At 35.1% G+C, this 15,856-nt stretch overlaps 1 protein-coding gene and 1 long non-coding RNA gene across 2 annotated transcripts in view; one reads left to right on the forward strand and one right to left on the reverse strand.

Annotated features, from left to right (window-relative positions):
* The window catches only part of nr5a2 (nuclear receptor subfamily 5, group A, member 2), a 135,899-nt gene extending 128,337 nt beyond the window's left edge, over positions 1-7,562 (reverse strand). Inside the window, exons 1-2 of the mRNA XM_055217298.2 lie at positions 7,391-7,562; positions 5,942-6,019 (exon numbers count right to left, since the gene is read on the reverse strand). The gene's annotated coding sequence lies outside the window, so the exon portion shown is untranslated. The remainder of the gene's footprint in view (positions 1-5,941; positions 6,020-7,390) is intronic.
* A 64-nt stretch (positions 7,563-7,626) lies between these two features.
* The window catches only part of LOC141359331 (uncharacterized), a 183,745-nt gene continuing 175,515 nt past the window's right edge, over positions 7,627-15,856 (forward strand). Inside the window, exons 1-2 of the long non-coding RNA XR_012365754.1 lie at positions 7,627-7,930; positions 12,283-12,393. This is a non-coding gene — a long non-coding RNA (uncharacterized lncRNA). The remainder of the gene's footprint in view (positions 7,931-12,282; positions 12,394-15,856) is intronic.

Genomic DNA, 15,856 nt, shown 5'->3' on the forward strand with positions numbered 1-15,856 from the left:
GCTCAGCACAATCCACCGAATCTGATTGGACCATTAGCATCGCGCTCAAAAAGAGTTTCGATATTTTTCCTATTTAAAACTTGACTCTTCTGTAGCTACATTGTGTACTAAGACAGACGGAAAATTAAACGTTGCGATTTTCTAGGTAGATATGGCTAGAACTATACTCTTATTCTGGCGTAATAATCAACGACTTTGCTGCTGTAACATGGCTCGATGAGGCGCAGTGATATTACGCAGTCCCCGAAAATAGTCCTTTATTAAAGTAATTTATCTATGGGTTCACTTACATTTTCCTCCAGCACTGTGAATGTTTAATGAGTGTTTTCAAAAATAATCTGGAAACAAGAAACTATAATTATTTGTGTGTTGTCAGTTTATGCACATTGTGTTTGTTTATTGTTGTGACCTAGATGAGGATCAGATCACATTTTATGGCAAATCATTGTAGAAAACCAGTTAATTTTTAGGGGTTCACATACTTTTACCGTGCACGTACATTAACGTTCACGCAAAAAAACAGACTACAGTCCAGGCTTTACACTCTAAAAAGTGAAAGTTGGATCTATTTAAACAAATTACTTCAAATGGTAACACTTAAAAAGTGTAAACTTTTTCAACTTAAATGGAGAAAATGTAAATTAAAAAAATTAGGTATTACCAATTTAAGTATTTTTTTAAGTTAATCCAACTTGCTCTTTTTAACGTGTAATCCAGTCCCTAAACCCAACATCACAGGACTGAAAGCAAATCATACAGAAACATACAAAGTAGTCGTTCAAATTAATACGAATAAGCCACCACGTAAAATGTGTACGAGATGAGGTGTTGCCATTTTGTATAAAATATAGTAATTTTGAAAAAAATTCCGACTGTTGTTGATAGATTTATTTACATTTATTCATTTGTGACCCTGGACCTGGTCTTTTTAAAATTGAGATTTACACATAAAAAAGTTTTGTGAAAGTTACACGAATAAGCTTTCCAACGATGTATGGTTTGTGAGGACAATATTTGGCCGAGATACAACTACACTGAAAAAAATGATTAATTGAATTTAATAATTTTTTTTAAGGTAAGTGGTTGCAATCAATTTGTTTAAGCTACATTTAAACAAAAAAAATTAGTAACGTAAAATAAAATATAAAACTTTTGTTTAAATGTAGCTTAAATAAATTGATTGCAACCACTTACCTTAAAAACATTGATTCAATTCAATGAATCATTTTTTTCAGTGTATTTGAAAATCTGGAATCTGAAAATTTTTAAGAAAAGCGCATTCAAAGTTGCCAAAATGAAGACATATTACTAATGATAAATACATTTTTATATATTTCTGGTAGGAAATGTACAAAATATTTTTTATGGAAAAAATCTATAATTTTGATCCATAATTGACCCATAAAAGTATAATTGTTGGCTATATTGCTAGAAATATACCCATGGTACTTATGGCTGGTTTTGTGGTCCAGGTTCACATTTAGAATGCATTTTTATCCAAAACAATGTACACATGAGAGAGAATTTGACATTTTGTGTTTTTACATTTAAGTAACATCTTGAAGTAAAACACTGAAAAAAAAAACAGTCAAAACATTCAATAAATAAGAAAATGTTGGAATAAGCCTTAAGATTTTTATTGGACTAATTTTTTTATGTGCCATTTGTAAAAATAAACAAATATAATTTATGTCTAATATTCAAATTTCCCTGTAGAGTCAGATCATTGTTTCATCTTCTCACTTTTTGCACAAATCTACCCCTTGTTTATTAGACTAATACTTGCTGAAAGTGTTTCGCAACACAGCTTTGTGGCTTAATTGGAACTGCAGTTCTGCTCACATTAAGACAGGTGATGACTGAAACGGGAAGCACTTTCACTCACTTCGCTAACTTCAGAGGACTCTTAAGAAATATGTAACCGGGTGAGTGGGCATCCCTAACTGAGGATTCATCAAAGATTCCCCCACGGAACAACATAGGCAAAAACGAGAGGGAGCAGGACAGAGAGAGGAATACAGAGGGGAACAGCCGGTGGAGTAGACTTCCTCTGATGAAAGGGTCAATGGCACCTGTAAATCTACGGTCTCACGGTGCAGCTGTGAGGACTTCAGCAGCTTAGCACTGAGGACCTTAAAGCACCTTCCCCCAACATCCCCCAAAAACAAACACACACACATACACATGTGAATGATGGGGGTGGATGAACAGGGAAATTGCTTGGAAGACACCCAAACAGTCTAGCTAAAATGATCATGTATGTACGGGTATATGGGTTTGATGTTGTTGCATGTAACAGCAATTGCAGAAATGCAACAGCACGTTAAAAGAACTGGACAAACTGGCGCAACTCGACCACGTTCACGTTGCTCTGACTGTGTTCATACACGTATAATGCGCACTCACACCCAACCAAACTGCCCAAGCGCAATTGTCCCACCTCCGTACTCCCCCAGAAGCACGCACTCACACTGTACTTTAGGCGATCCGAGCCTTTGCACGCTTTCGTCATTAGTATGCATTTGTTTTAAAGAAAACAGGAAGTAAAGCGCTCTCTTTACACTGCAGCCCATCGTAATGTTAAGTCTGTGTTTTTTATTCTGAGTTGTTTAGTGCACGATGACACACAGCCCTCTCACATGCCTATCAAATTGCTTAGTTGATCGGTCGTGTGTACAGCTCAGACATTTATGTAACCTTGCTGCACGTATCAAAGGGTTTTTACAAAGGCAGGTGTAGGTGGGTGGTTGTGCAATTGACGTCTCTCCTTTTGAACATCGCGATTTGCGATCACACTGCACGTTCTGCGCCTGAGCCCAAGTGGCTCGAGCCCACCTCTGCAAGCCGACTAGGGTGCGATTAACCAAAAGATACAGAGCGATCACACTACTAAGCCAATCAGGCTTTGGGGGTCAAACGCGCTGGACACGATTTGGTTTGGATAGTGTGAGTGCACCCTAACTGACATGCAAAAACTCCTTAATAAGATAATTTAACAAATGCTGGACTGAGCTCAGAACTGCTGTAGCAAGAGGAATTTACATGTATGCATTTGACAGATTCTTATATCCAAAGCGACTTCGAACTTTGCGACAAAAAATTAATGCGACCTCACATTGTGTCAATCACGTTTACACACTGCTTTCGATTCATTCCGATGCATTTTTCACATCCGTGGCATTTTGAGAGGTGTTTTGGCAATTCAGAGTCACAGAACAAGGGAATGCCTAAATCCAAACTAGCTTCTGACAAATTGGTGCACTTCGGAGCACAAAGTGTGAATACAAAGATGGAATATAAAGAGAAATTTTATCTAAAGTGACTGGATTGTCAAGTACATGGTAGCCCATACTCGAAACTTGACCCCTATCCCAGTGAGTGGTGAACATAAGCAGTGGACAGCTATCACTGCAGCACCTGGGGAGCAACTGGGAATAGGGTGCCTTGGTCAGGGGAACATCAGTCGCAACCAGCCGGCCGTAAGACTCGAATCGCCAACTTTCTGGTACCACAAATTATGCAGTTTTGTGCTCAAGTTAGCTAAACAATAGCTTGTTGCTAACATAATTTATCTATTCGTTGTAAATAGCACTTATACGGGCGGTTTCCCGAACAGGAATTAGACTAGTCCTAGACTCAAAAAAATGTAAGAGCTGTCCAACCTGAAAACAACTTGCAATGACATATCTTAACAACAACATGATCTCATGGAAAGTCCTGTTATAGTCACGCAAAATTGTATCATTTATTTGTGTCCATGGCACGAAATTCCGCTTTTTTCCGTGCCTTAAGCACCAATGTCTTTTTCGTGACACCTGCATGAATTTCTATGAATAGTTTCTCGTGCCTGTGGCACAAACTTCTTTTTGTGTCATTTTGTGAATTGTTTTCTCTTTTTTTCCCTTTTTTTAAAATCATTGTCCCTTGGGGTTAGATTTGGGGTTTGGGTTAGGATGTACTTTTATGTATTGGTTTCTCCATGTTTTTCTTCTGCTTTTAAAACTATTCTTGCCTGAAGTTGGGGTTTGGGTTAGGATGTCTAAAAATGTAACAGAAAGTGATTCTAACCCCAACCCCAAGCGATAATGGTAAGAAACTAGGAAAAAACTGTGAGAAAACAATAAATAAAACGCCACAAAAAGAAAGTCGTGCACTTCACACGAAAAACTATTTTTAGAAATTTGTCACGAAAAAAGACAAAGGCACGGAAAAAAGCTGAATTTTGTGCCATGGACCGAATGAATGTATCAAATTTTGTGTGACTATAACACTACTTTCTGTCAGATCAGTCTGCTCAGTTTTGCCTCAAAATGGACACAAGTAATGTTTTTAGTAAGGCATGTTTGTTAAAACTAGTTATATTTCCTATTTAAGATAAGGCCTAGTCCTGGCTTAAGCTAATCCCTGTCTGGGAAACCACCCCTATATCAATATGTGTGTTCTCTTGGAATTGAACCCATGACCTTTGCATTGCTAACGCATTTCATTGAGCTACAGGAGCATGGCCTTTAGCTTAAGTTGACCTGTAAACCAAACTACACTATTAATACACTAGGCTGTATTTTTATATTTACCAAAGAAAAAGTGAGTGGTGATGGTCTGTGCAAAACTCACAGCCACAATGCCAGGGTGTTGCCATGTGGTTGCTAGGGTGTCTCTATACAATTCTGCCCACCTTCTGTCCATTCTTGGTCCATCGTTAAATTTAGGTCTATCAAATATTTTGGCCTGTTTATCATGAAGTTATTTTTTTAAAGGGATAGTTCACAGAAAATGAAAATTTACTCATTTACTCCCCCTCAAGTTGTTCCTGTAAAAAATAGTTATTATGTTTTGAAAAATGTTAATAACCAAACCGATTTACTTACATAATATTATTTTTCCTACTATGGATATACATGGTGCAAAACAAAGACATTTATAATTGTTTGGAAGAACTTAAGGTTGCGCAAATGATGACAGAATTTACGGCGTGCGTACACACTGGCGCCATGTTGGAAATCTAGTACTAGATTTATTTAAATAAAATAATACACAAAGTTTTTGTATTACACCAACAGGCATGATATGTATAAAGTCTAACCGTTTAACCGCAGTCCCCTGCGGCTGAGGATACAAATGATCCCTCCTGTATTTATGAATGAATGCGTTAACAAATGCATGAATTAGAAAAGGCTGTATATTATTTATAACCTGAAACATTAGATTTGTGTCCTATTTTTAAACTCTGTGCATCGTTATACACTTCGCACTTTCCATTGTGCCAAGTTTTCAATTAGTTACATATCAGTATTTCTGTTCCATTTTTGTCGCATAAGCTGAGACAAAGGTGAATTGTAATGATGTTTAAAATATTCAGTGGCTTGTCACCCAATCTGACATATATAGACCGCTGTCATTGTCTTTATACAGTATGTCATTCGTCTAAGTTGTTCCACATGACATATTCCTGCCTTAAAAGACCACAAGATCGACTCCTAAAGTTGTCACTTGCGATTATCTTTGGCATTTGTTCCTTCTTAAAAGCAGCCCGGCCTATTCTAACTGCAGCTCTGGTAACACTACACGCTCAATATAACAATGTCAGGTGTCGTGAGCCCGCTATAAGGCTCTGACAGCAGGCAGCGTGTGTCACAGGAGCCCATTGTTATTTTGGAGGGAGCATGTGTTTGTCTTGTTGTGGCTCGGGTTTCTGTTCCCTGTGCCGAGTTCGTCCACCGCACTGGGCCCAAGTTGCTGTGATGGATGGCGACCCCGGCTGCCGGCGCTCACCCCTCCGATACCCTTCTCCCAGTACATTCCCCAGATCTTATTTACATTCTATCCAAAGTGCAGAGGGTCTTGAGATGTCTTTTTATGGGACACAATGGCTCCTCCGTGTCAACTCGCACCACGTCTGATTTCAGAATAGAGAAGACAACCGAACTAAACAATGTCTCACCTGTCCTGGTCCGTCACTTCGATTTCTCAGGTTTCTGTCGTCGCTGCAAAGTGCTGTGATGAGGACATTTGCATGAACCTGGCAGATATTGAAACAGTATCTGGTATCAAACTTCCACTTCAAGACACTTTATAAGATATATTTATAAAATCTAATGATATGCATGAACACATTATGGTTCATAGCGATATTAAAGGAAAGAAGCAATTGTATTTGGTATAGACGGTTTAATCGGACGCATGTGTGCTGACGTGATACACGTCTGGATCCAAACTTTACTTCTAGTTTCGTTTTTTAATGGTCTGACTAGTTGTTATCGGGTGCGTTTCCCAAAAGCATCGTTGCTAACTAAGTTAGCAACTTTGTCGGTTGCAATGCAATTTTCCATTGCCAACCAACTAAGTTGTTAACAGGTTAGCAACGATGCTTTTGGGAAACGCACCCCTGATCTCTTGAACAAATGCCTCGTCGAAAATAACAAATGCTTTAAATAATCTATGTGTTGTTTTTTTGCTTGTTATAAATAAACTACGTTTAAAGAACTTTGTTGTTATTTATTCTTAGCGGAGTTTACCGGAAGTTACGTGCAGACCACGACAGCCGCTTGTTTATGTTGTTACTGCTTAAACCGTCTATAGACAAAAAATGACAATTTTAATTGTTGGCATTTTTGGCAATAATGCTTAGTACTGTAATACTTGCTCAGTACTGTAATTTACTCAATGCAGAGGCTTATATGTCAAAATTAAACATGGTTTTACTACAGTAACTAACTAGTTTAGTTATAGTATTTATCGTAAAATTATAGTAAGCTCAAATATGCCATGGTCTCACTATATTAACCACAGTTTAATCATATTTATAGTAAAAGCGTAGTAATGCAAATGGATCAATAACTAACTAAATCCAGCAGAATGGTACTACGCTTTTACTATAAACCATGGTAAATTTTCGTAAGGACAATATTAGCTTCAAAATAAAATAATAATAATCGGACCAAATAATGCCCTTACGAAAAATTAACCATGGTTTTACTACAGTTAAAACCAAAAAACCATGATTACTGTAGTAAAACCATGGTTACCACAAAATAACCATGGTTTTGACATCCATGGTTTTCAAAAACTGTAGTTAAACCATTGTTAGTGTAGTAAAACCATGGTTTTGCTGATAGTAATCAATACACCAAAAAAACCATGGTTACTACACTTTTACCACAATAAAACCATGATTAATTTTCGTAAGGGTGGTTTTGTAGATTATTGTCTGAAATACTGCAATTTAAAAAATAAAGTTTAGACTTAAAGAAAAATCTTAGTGCATAGCATAGGTAAACTAACTAATGCCTCATTTCATTTAATTATGTTTTTTATATTTGAATATGTATTAACCATCAGTCCAGAGAATATCAATTGAGGCGAAAATGCTTCCCTTGACGAACATCCTTACCTTTACATAAATATTTTCCTCAGTACCCCACTGATGTTCGTTTAATATTTAAATCATGTGACTTAAATCTGATCAAAATGGGAGAAACGCTCAAGACAGAAATGTAAATACCGGGAGAAAAGAGGAAAAACTGCATAGCCTCAGCCATATTTCGCCCGAGGTCTCGCCACAATTACCCTGAGGAGAACTTCAGGCGCGCGCTTCCCGCGCTTTCCCATTCTCCGCCACGCGCACATCAACACCGCCGCGCCGCGTCGCTCGCGAGGGAGGAATGGGCTCGCGCTGCGTTGTTCAGGTGTTAATTGGCCTCCTGAGTTTTTGCAGTATTGTCAGGGTAAAGGTGCTGGTATCCTTGATGTATCAGCACACTCGACGCCGGTGACGGATGCTGTCAAGTCCAACATGCCTCGTGCATATCCTACATCTCATTAAAAACTCAGATCATCGATTACAAACGGAAAAACAGACGGCAACGCGACCAAACAAAGCTTTGGCCTGTGTATGATATACGAAAATAGAGCCACAATCTACTGTATCAAGGTACTGCTGAGGTGGTCGCATTTTTAGTAAATCTGTGTAGTAACCGTGTTTAAATGAATAAAAACAGGCAAGCCTAAATAGGTAAACAGTAGCCTAATACTGTTTACCTATTTAGGCTTGCCTGTTTTTATTCATTAAATAAAGTTTTATGGGTTACACTTTACGGTTATATTAATGCATTAGCTAACAGAAACTAATGCAGAATATGTTTTTATTAAATTTAATAATATTTAATGATGTTAAAGCATTGTTCGTTGCTATTGTGCCTTAGCTAATGTCAACAGAGAGCCTACAACTTTTGAACTATACTCAAGTTTGCAAATGTTGAAATGAACATTATCAAAGATAATGCTGTAAACGTATTTCTTTTTGTTTAACTAAATTAGTTAACTAATATTATTGTAAGATAATGCTGTAAACGTATTACTTTTTGTTTAACTAATGTAGTTAACTAATATTATTGTAAAGTGTTACTGTTTTTATAGTGTTTAGGTGTAGTGTAAGGGTATAATAACTTTTATGGATTTAGATTGAAAGTGACCTGGTTGGAGGCTTAGATTAAACCAGGAGTAAACCTTTGTTAAATATGACATAGTAGCTTTTATAAACGTGTCTTATAAAAACACCACTGATGCATCTTGAGACAAAACAATGGCACTAATATAAAATAATATTTTGATATATTACAATAATATATACAGAAACTACAGGTAAAAGTTGTGACTGGAACGGTACCTTTATAAAAAGGTCCTTATATCTACAATTTTTGATATAGATATGTACCTTTTTGGTCTTTTATTTCTGAGAGTGTAGCATGTAAACCTACATACTAAATTTTTTGTAGCAAAATAAAAGTTACAACTCATAATCTTCTGTTAAAATGTAAAACATGGACGCAGCCTATGAACCCCATCTTTTAATAACTCCCAGAAAGTGTAAAAGTTGTGCATTGTCCTTATGGAAAATTGCTTAGAAATTTGACGTTTATAGCAAACAGATCCATAGACGTTAACTATATTTTATTATCATTTGACACATCACACGATTGACATGCGAGCATACGCCATGCTCTTTGAAAATGATAATGACTGCTGCTTGCAAAACATAACAAATGTTTGCTAAATTTGTTTCCCAGGACGAAAGTCAAATATTAACCATCGTTTCATCTGCACCACTTCTGGTTTCTACTACGGTCTGATATTTCTAAATAGCGAATTTGTTGTTGCTTTTTATATTTTACCTCTATGAGTAAACAAGCAGAAAATTATTATTTAATTGAGAATGCACCTGTGAAATAGAAAGAGAATCTATAAGGCAGTATATGTGTTGATTTACAGTGTGTTTGTATGTAAATCAATAGGTCAACATTTACAAATCATATTTGCTTTCTGTGTTTGGATTATTTATTCATCTCTTATAGTTTTTTAACTCCATCAATATTAAAACAGTGTTGCAATTCAAGCATGAATGCATTTAGGGTCAATTGAGGAATGATACATTTTTATGAGTTTAATTAGCTGTAATTAGCAGTCCGAACATTTGCTGTAATGGATCTTAAACTGGAGACTTTGTTTGTGCCGGGTGGATGGTGTCTGCCTTTTGTTCATCCCTCCACCATTAATACTTACTTAAAAAGGCTGCATGTCAAAGTTCAGCTTCAGATACTCAGGCAGGCATTCCTCCAGCATTTAAGGTCCATCTTAAATCCTCAGTGTCCACAGTGCACAGTTAAAAACAGCACAGAGACCCACCAATCATTTTGGGATCTCCCCACCTATTAAGTTAGTATTTAGGGGCTGTGTTGAACTTAAAGGAGTAGTCCACTTTAAAGATGGGGTCCATTGACTTTTCATAGTAGGTAAAAATACTATGTTAAGTCAATGGGCCCCATCTTTTAAGTGGACTACTCCTTTAAACACAAAACAGATTATTACTTTGTATAAAAATGTTGAGCTTTTCGAGCACAGATTAGTTCAAATCCAAGTCAATTTTACCTACAAGTTTCACACAAGACCTCACATCTGACTCATGATTATTAACTGCAAAAGAATGACACAGAAAGTGTTCCCTATGTTTTTGACAATAAAAAGTGTTTGCCAAAGGCATGTTTTACCTGCTGGTGACAAACTTTTGAATAGTTAGATTTCTGGGGAAGTATAAAAAAATGTTAAGTATCAGTAGTATTTCTGCAGTAGATTTTGACAGACTAAACCATTGCATGTAGCATAATTTAGTAGATTTTGATCCATTTGTCAGACCCATACTGCCACCTGGTGGTATAAATCATACATTCTCTGTAAATCTCTTACTTTGTGTATCTGATTTTATATTACGGGGCTCAACGCAAATATTTTTTATACTGGCCTGGTCGGGCCAGTGGATCAGGTTTCACTTGCCCTGCCAAAATTTTCACTGGCCCCACTAAAAAATGTCAGTGTCTGTCACGTATTTAAAAATAATAATATGTTTACATATTCAACAGACATGTTCCGACGAAAAAGGCTCCCAACTTTTCTGCTTTATCTGTAAACTGACAGCAAACAAAATATTGCATTGCATTGTTTCGTCGTGTTTTACTTAAGTAAATGTCTGCTTCCAAGATGATAAATAATACACACACACACACACACACATATTGATGAAAATATATTGTAGTGACTGAGGGTGAAGTGACAATACTTTTTACTGGCCCGAATGTCTCTCACGCTTGCCCTGGGCCACCGGGCGGTCCATTATGTTGAGCCCTGCGTTAATATATAATCCTAACCGTTCGTGGTCCCCATTTACTTCCATCTATCTATCTATCTATCTATCTATCTATCTATCTATCTATCTATCTATCTATCTATCTATCTACACTGTAAAAAATACTTTGCTGCCTTAAAATTTTTTGTTGAATCAACAGGGATTTACAAGTCATTTCAACTTACTATTATTTATCTTGACTAGAGATGAGTTGTTGTAACTAAACGTGAGTTGTTATAACTTAAAAAATTAAGTTGACTTTTTTCAACAATATTTTATGAGTTGTGACAACTCATCTCTGTTGACATGACTTGTAAATCTGAGTTGATTTAACAAAATATTTTAAGGCAGCAAAGTATTTTTTACAGTGTATCTATCTTACACATAGTTCACACACATAAATTATGCAAAAAACTTTTATTTTGTATGCGATTAATCACAGTTAATCTTTTGGCAGCCCTAGTTTGTAACGACATGAGAATAATGAGTAAATGATGACAGCATTTTAATTTTGGGTGAACTATTCCTTTAATGGGATTGTTTTAAACCAGGACTAGGCCTATATAGTCTATTTGGAATTATAACTAGTTGTAACAAACATGCCTTACTAAAAAACATTACTTGTGTGGATTTTGAGGCAAAACAAAGGGCACTGATGTATTTTAAAAAATATCAGTGCAAGTTGTTTTAAGTTTGGACAGCTCTTACATTTATTTTAGTCTAGGACTAGTCTAATCCCTGTCCGAAACTGCCCCTCAGTTACCCGAACAGGGTTTAGATTAATCCAGGACTAGGCCTTAGTTATATTAGGACATTAAGGGGCAGTTTCCTGGACAGGGATTAGACTAGTCCTAGACTTAAACACTTTTAAGAGCTCTCCAAACTGAAAACAACTTGCACTGACATCTTAAAATACATCAGTGCCCTTTATTTTACCTCAAAATGCACACAGATAATGTTTTTAGTAAGGCATGTTTGTTAAAACTAGTTATATTTACTAATTAAACTAAGGCCTAGTCCTGGATTAAGCTAATCCTGGTCCGGGAAACCGCCCCTATGGGGTGGTTTCCCGGACAGTGCCAGACTAAAATGCATTTTGAGCTGCCTTAATTTAAAATCTTGACATATCTTAACATATATTACTGCCATTGCTTTGTCTCAAGATGCACACGTTTTGTTTTTTGTAAGTTATGTTTGTAAAAACTACTTAAATGTCCTAATATAAGTAAGGAATAATCCTGGATTAATTTGAGAAACCGCCCCATAAAGTGTATTTAGTGCACATTTTCACCTGGGTCACACTTATTGTTTTCTTATACAAATGTTGAATGCCTTCTCATGGATAAAAGCGCCTGAAAAAGAATAAATGCAAAATAAAATTAAAAATTCAAAATAAAATCAAAATGCAAATGAAGGACTTAAAATATTAGCAATATTAGCAAATTTGCAATGTAAGCATCAAAGTAATATCAAATTCAAGTACATTAATACGATACTATAAACGTGTCATTAAGACCAGTCTTAACACATAACATTGTTATGGTCTATTATCTTTTGAAACAAATATTCAGTCTCGATTCTGATAGTGTGAACCTCTTGCCATTCAGACCTGACATAAAGATGAAGAAGGAGGGCAGAGGGCAAGATCTGAGTGGAAAAACAGCCATCCTTTAGCCCTGAATGATGCTGTAAGGCTGCGTAAATCTCCTCTACTGCAGGTATAGGCTCAGTGTTTTGGAACCGGCAGATTGTCCCCTCTGCATCATTAGGTGCTAATAAGACACCCCCCAATCCACGAATTCCAACACATTCCTCAGAACTGCCACAGACAACAAATGAGGAACCTGACATGACTGACCTCGAGATGAGGGTCATCATCGGGTCACACACCCTCATCCCACCCCATCCCAACATCATTGCTGATAGAATCATTATGAACAATGCCTTCTGATAGATAGATAGATAGATAGATAGATAGATAGATAGATAGATAGATAGATAGATAGATAAATCTAGATGTATATTTTAAACATCATTTAAATGTATTTTTGTAGATGCGTATAATTAAAAACGTAGTGAAACAGAAATTATTTTATAATGTTAATCAATTGGCTTTGACTTTACAAATCTAAATACATTTTAATTATTTAGACTTATGTTAAATTTGATTTAAAATAAACTTAACAATCACCAATCACATACTGGGATCACATCAAACATTGACCACTAGATGGCAGCATCTACCTAATTTTCTTGCGTTGATACACTTATTTTTAATTTTATAGAGATATCAGATTGTTTTGAGTAAGACACAATCTTAAGATCAGAAATAGTGACAGGGTCATTGTTTTTCCCAATAGCTGAGGGCAAATGTTAATAGATGTCTGTGTCAATGGTTTGGGACAAACAGGTATTTGAGCACCATACTAGTTAAACATTTAAAATCACTTCTATATTAATGTTACTAAAAATATAATTATTTATTGTTAAAATTTTTGAAAAATAGTGAACTCATTAAAACAAATGGAAATGATGTAAAATAAAACAAAACTGTTATACTTTATCATATTCAGTCATCTTTTGCCCAGAATTTGTAAAATTGTTTTCTTGGTATTTCAGCATGCAGCTTTTTGAAGTCATGCGCTGAGATGATTTTTAAACAGTATTGAAGTTCACATCTGCTCTTATTGAATATTTTATTCAGTCATCAATTTTATACATTTTACTTTAACTTTTTACGTTCTCTATTAATGAATAAAAATTGCAAGGATACACTTTTAAGAATTTTTAACCCTTTGTAAGACACATATTAAATGCATAATTTGCTTTTTCTAGTTCCATGGGGCCATAACAACAAAAAACTTTGTATTTAAACTGAAAAAATGATTCATTGAATTTAATAAATTTTTTAAGGTAAGTGGTTGCAATCAATTTATTTAAGCTACATTTAAACAAAAAAGATTAGTAAAGTAAAATAAAATATAAAACTTTTGTTTAAATGTAGCTTAAATAAATTGATTGCAACCACTTACCTTAAAAAATTGATTAAATTCAATGAATAATTTTTTTCAGTGTGCCCTATAAAACTTTTATTTACCCTATTTTTTTACAGACCTCTACCAAATGGTTGGGCTGACCGCTAAGGGTCAATATCCATTTAGTGTAAAAATGTATTTGATAAAAAAATATATATAGATATAAAATAACATTTACAGTGATTCTCAAACTCGAGGCCATGGCCCCCTAAGTGGCCACCAGGTGGTGACAGGGTACCCCATTTATATGATATTTTATAAAATATATATTTTTTAATAAATTCTGTTAATCAAACTTATGAAAAAAAGGCAACCAACCACAAAACAACTTTATGTAATTTATAATGTTTTAGTTTAATTAAAATGTAATAAGTTAATATATAAAAGTTTTAGATTGTTTGAATTTTCGATGAGGGCACAAAGGGTGTAGACCAGTGTTTCTCAAACTTTTTCAGCCCAAGGACCACTTTATCTTTCAATTTCTTTCTGAGGACCATCTAACAGAATCCCACTCTAACACGCCCCCAAAAAACAACATAATAGGAAGGATAAGCTAAATGTAAGTTTAATATGCAACTGTTTCAAGTCAAAAACAAAATTTTTAAAAACAAATGCAATGCTATGTTCAGAAATTATTATACGAATTTTATTTCATTTGAAAAAGTAAATGTGAAATGAGTTGCAGCTTAATATGAACAACAAACTGCACATGTGAAAACAAATGCAATTAAACATACTATAACAGCCTCGGTCCCACTTAATGTCATTCCAAAGAGCCATTAGTTTAAAACTGAGGTGGTGGGTATACATGAAGTCTATGGTTGTAACTTTGGTAACAATAAAATGCTGAAAAAATGTTCCCCTTAATGTCCAAAATCACTGAAATTACAGGGACTTTACACATGAAACAAAAACTACATTACAAAACTAATAGATTTGTGGATTTTAGCTGCTTTCAGTTGACGCTTGATCTTTTCTTTTGACTCCTCTTTGGTTTAGCTACCAATCCATTTTTTTGTTATTAAAACAGAATGGCAAGAACTGATATCACAGTTTCGCAAGTGCAAAAATCTACCTAAATAAGTGACAATTTTGTATTAACACTAGTTTAGTTCATCTTTTGGCGGACCACTAGGGGGGTTTGGCGGACCACACTTTAAGAATTACTGGTGTAGACCTTAGGGAGGGTGTATGCTGAAAATGTTTGATAACCACTGCTATAACATATTTAATGATGATATTTTAATGATGAAATTCAGTTTCATTAACCTTATACACTGAAAAAAACGATTCATTGAATTTAATCAATTTTTTTAAGGTAAGTGGTTGCAATCAATTTATTTAAGCTACATTTAAACAAAAGTTTTATATTTTATTTTACTTTACTAATCTTTTTTGTTTAAATGTAGCTTAAATAAATTGATTGCAACCACTTACCTTAAAAAATTGATTAAATTTATTATATTCAATGAATCATTTTTATCAGTGTATTAATTAATTGCCTAGCTTACTTTGTACCTTACCTTATTCCATGGATTAAAAATTGTGTTTTTCCGGGATCTCTTCTGTCACCAGTGGTTTTGATGTTGAAAAAAAGAAAAAAAAAATGAATCGAGTATATATTATTAAATGTCGTCTTTGGGCATCGTCTACTATAGAGGGGGGCCGCGAGATGGTGCCAGGGGGGCCCCAGCTTCATGACATTTTATAAAATACATAGAATTCATTATAAATTAATGTAATTAAACCTAAAAGAATAAGGCTACTAAACAACAGCACTACTTTGTATAATGTTTTTTTTTTAATTAAAATGTTACGTTTTAGAACAAATTTGTCTTAAATTTTCTTTGGGGGGCTGCGAAGGAATGCACCGTATAAGGGGGGCTGGCACCGAAAAAGTTTGAGAACCACTGGTCTACTAAATGTCGTCTTTAGGCATCGTCTGTGTTTATTGTGACCGCTCTTGGCGCTAAACACATCTTGAGCGTTTTTGAGCAAAATGAAGTAAAAAGACTAATTTCTTTAAAATTAAAAATTAGGATTAAATTTTATTTAGGTTTAAGATATCCCGCCGTTTCCTGCTATTGCTCAAGTGGAAGGGGAGTTTACCCTAAAAACTTGACACATCAGTTTACATTTTAATACA

This window comes from Misgurnus anguillicaudatus, chromosome 23 (genome assembly GCF_027580225.2).
Source record: "Misgurnus anguillicaudatus chromosome 23, ASM2758022v2, whole genome shotgun sequence".
NCBI lineage: Eukaryota > Metazoa > Chordata > Actinopteri > Cypriniformes > Cobitidae > Misgurnus > Misgurnus anguillicaudatus.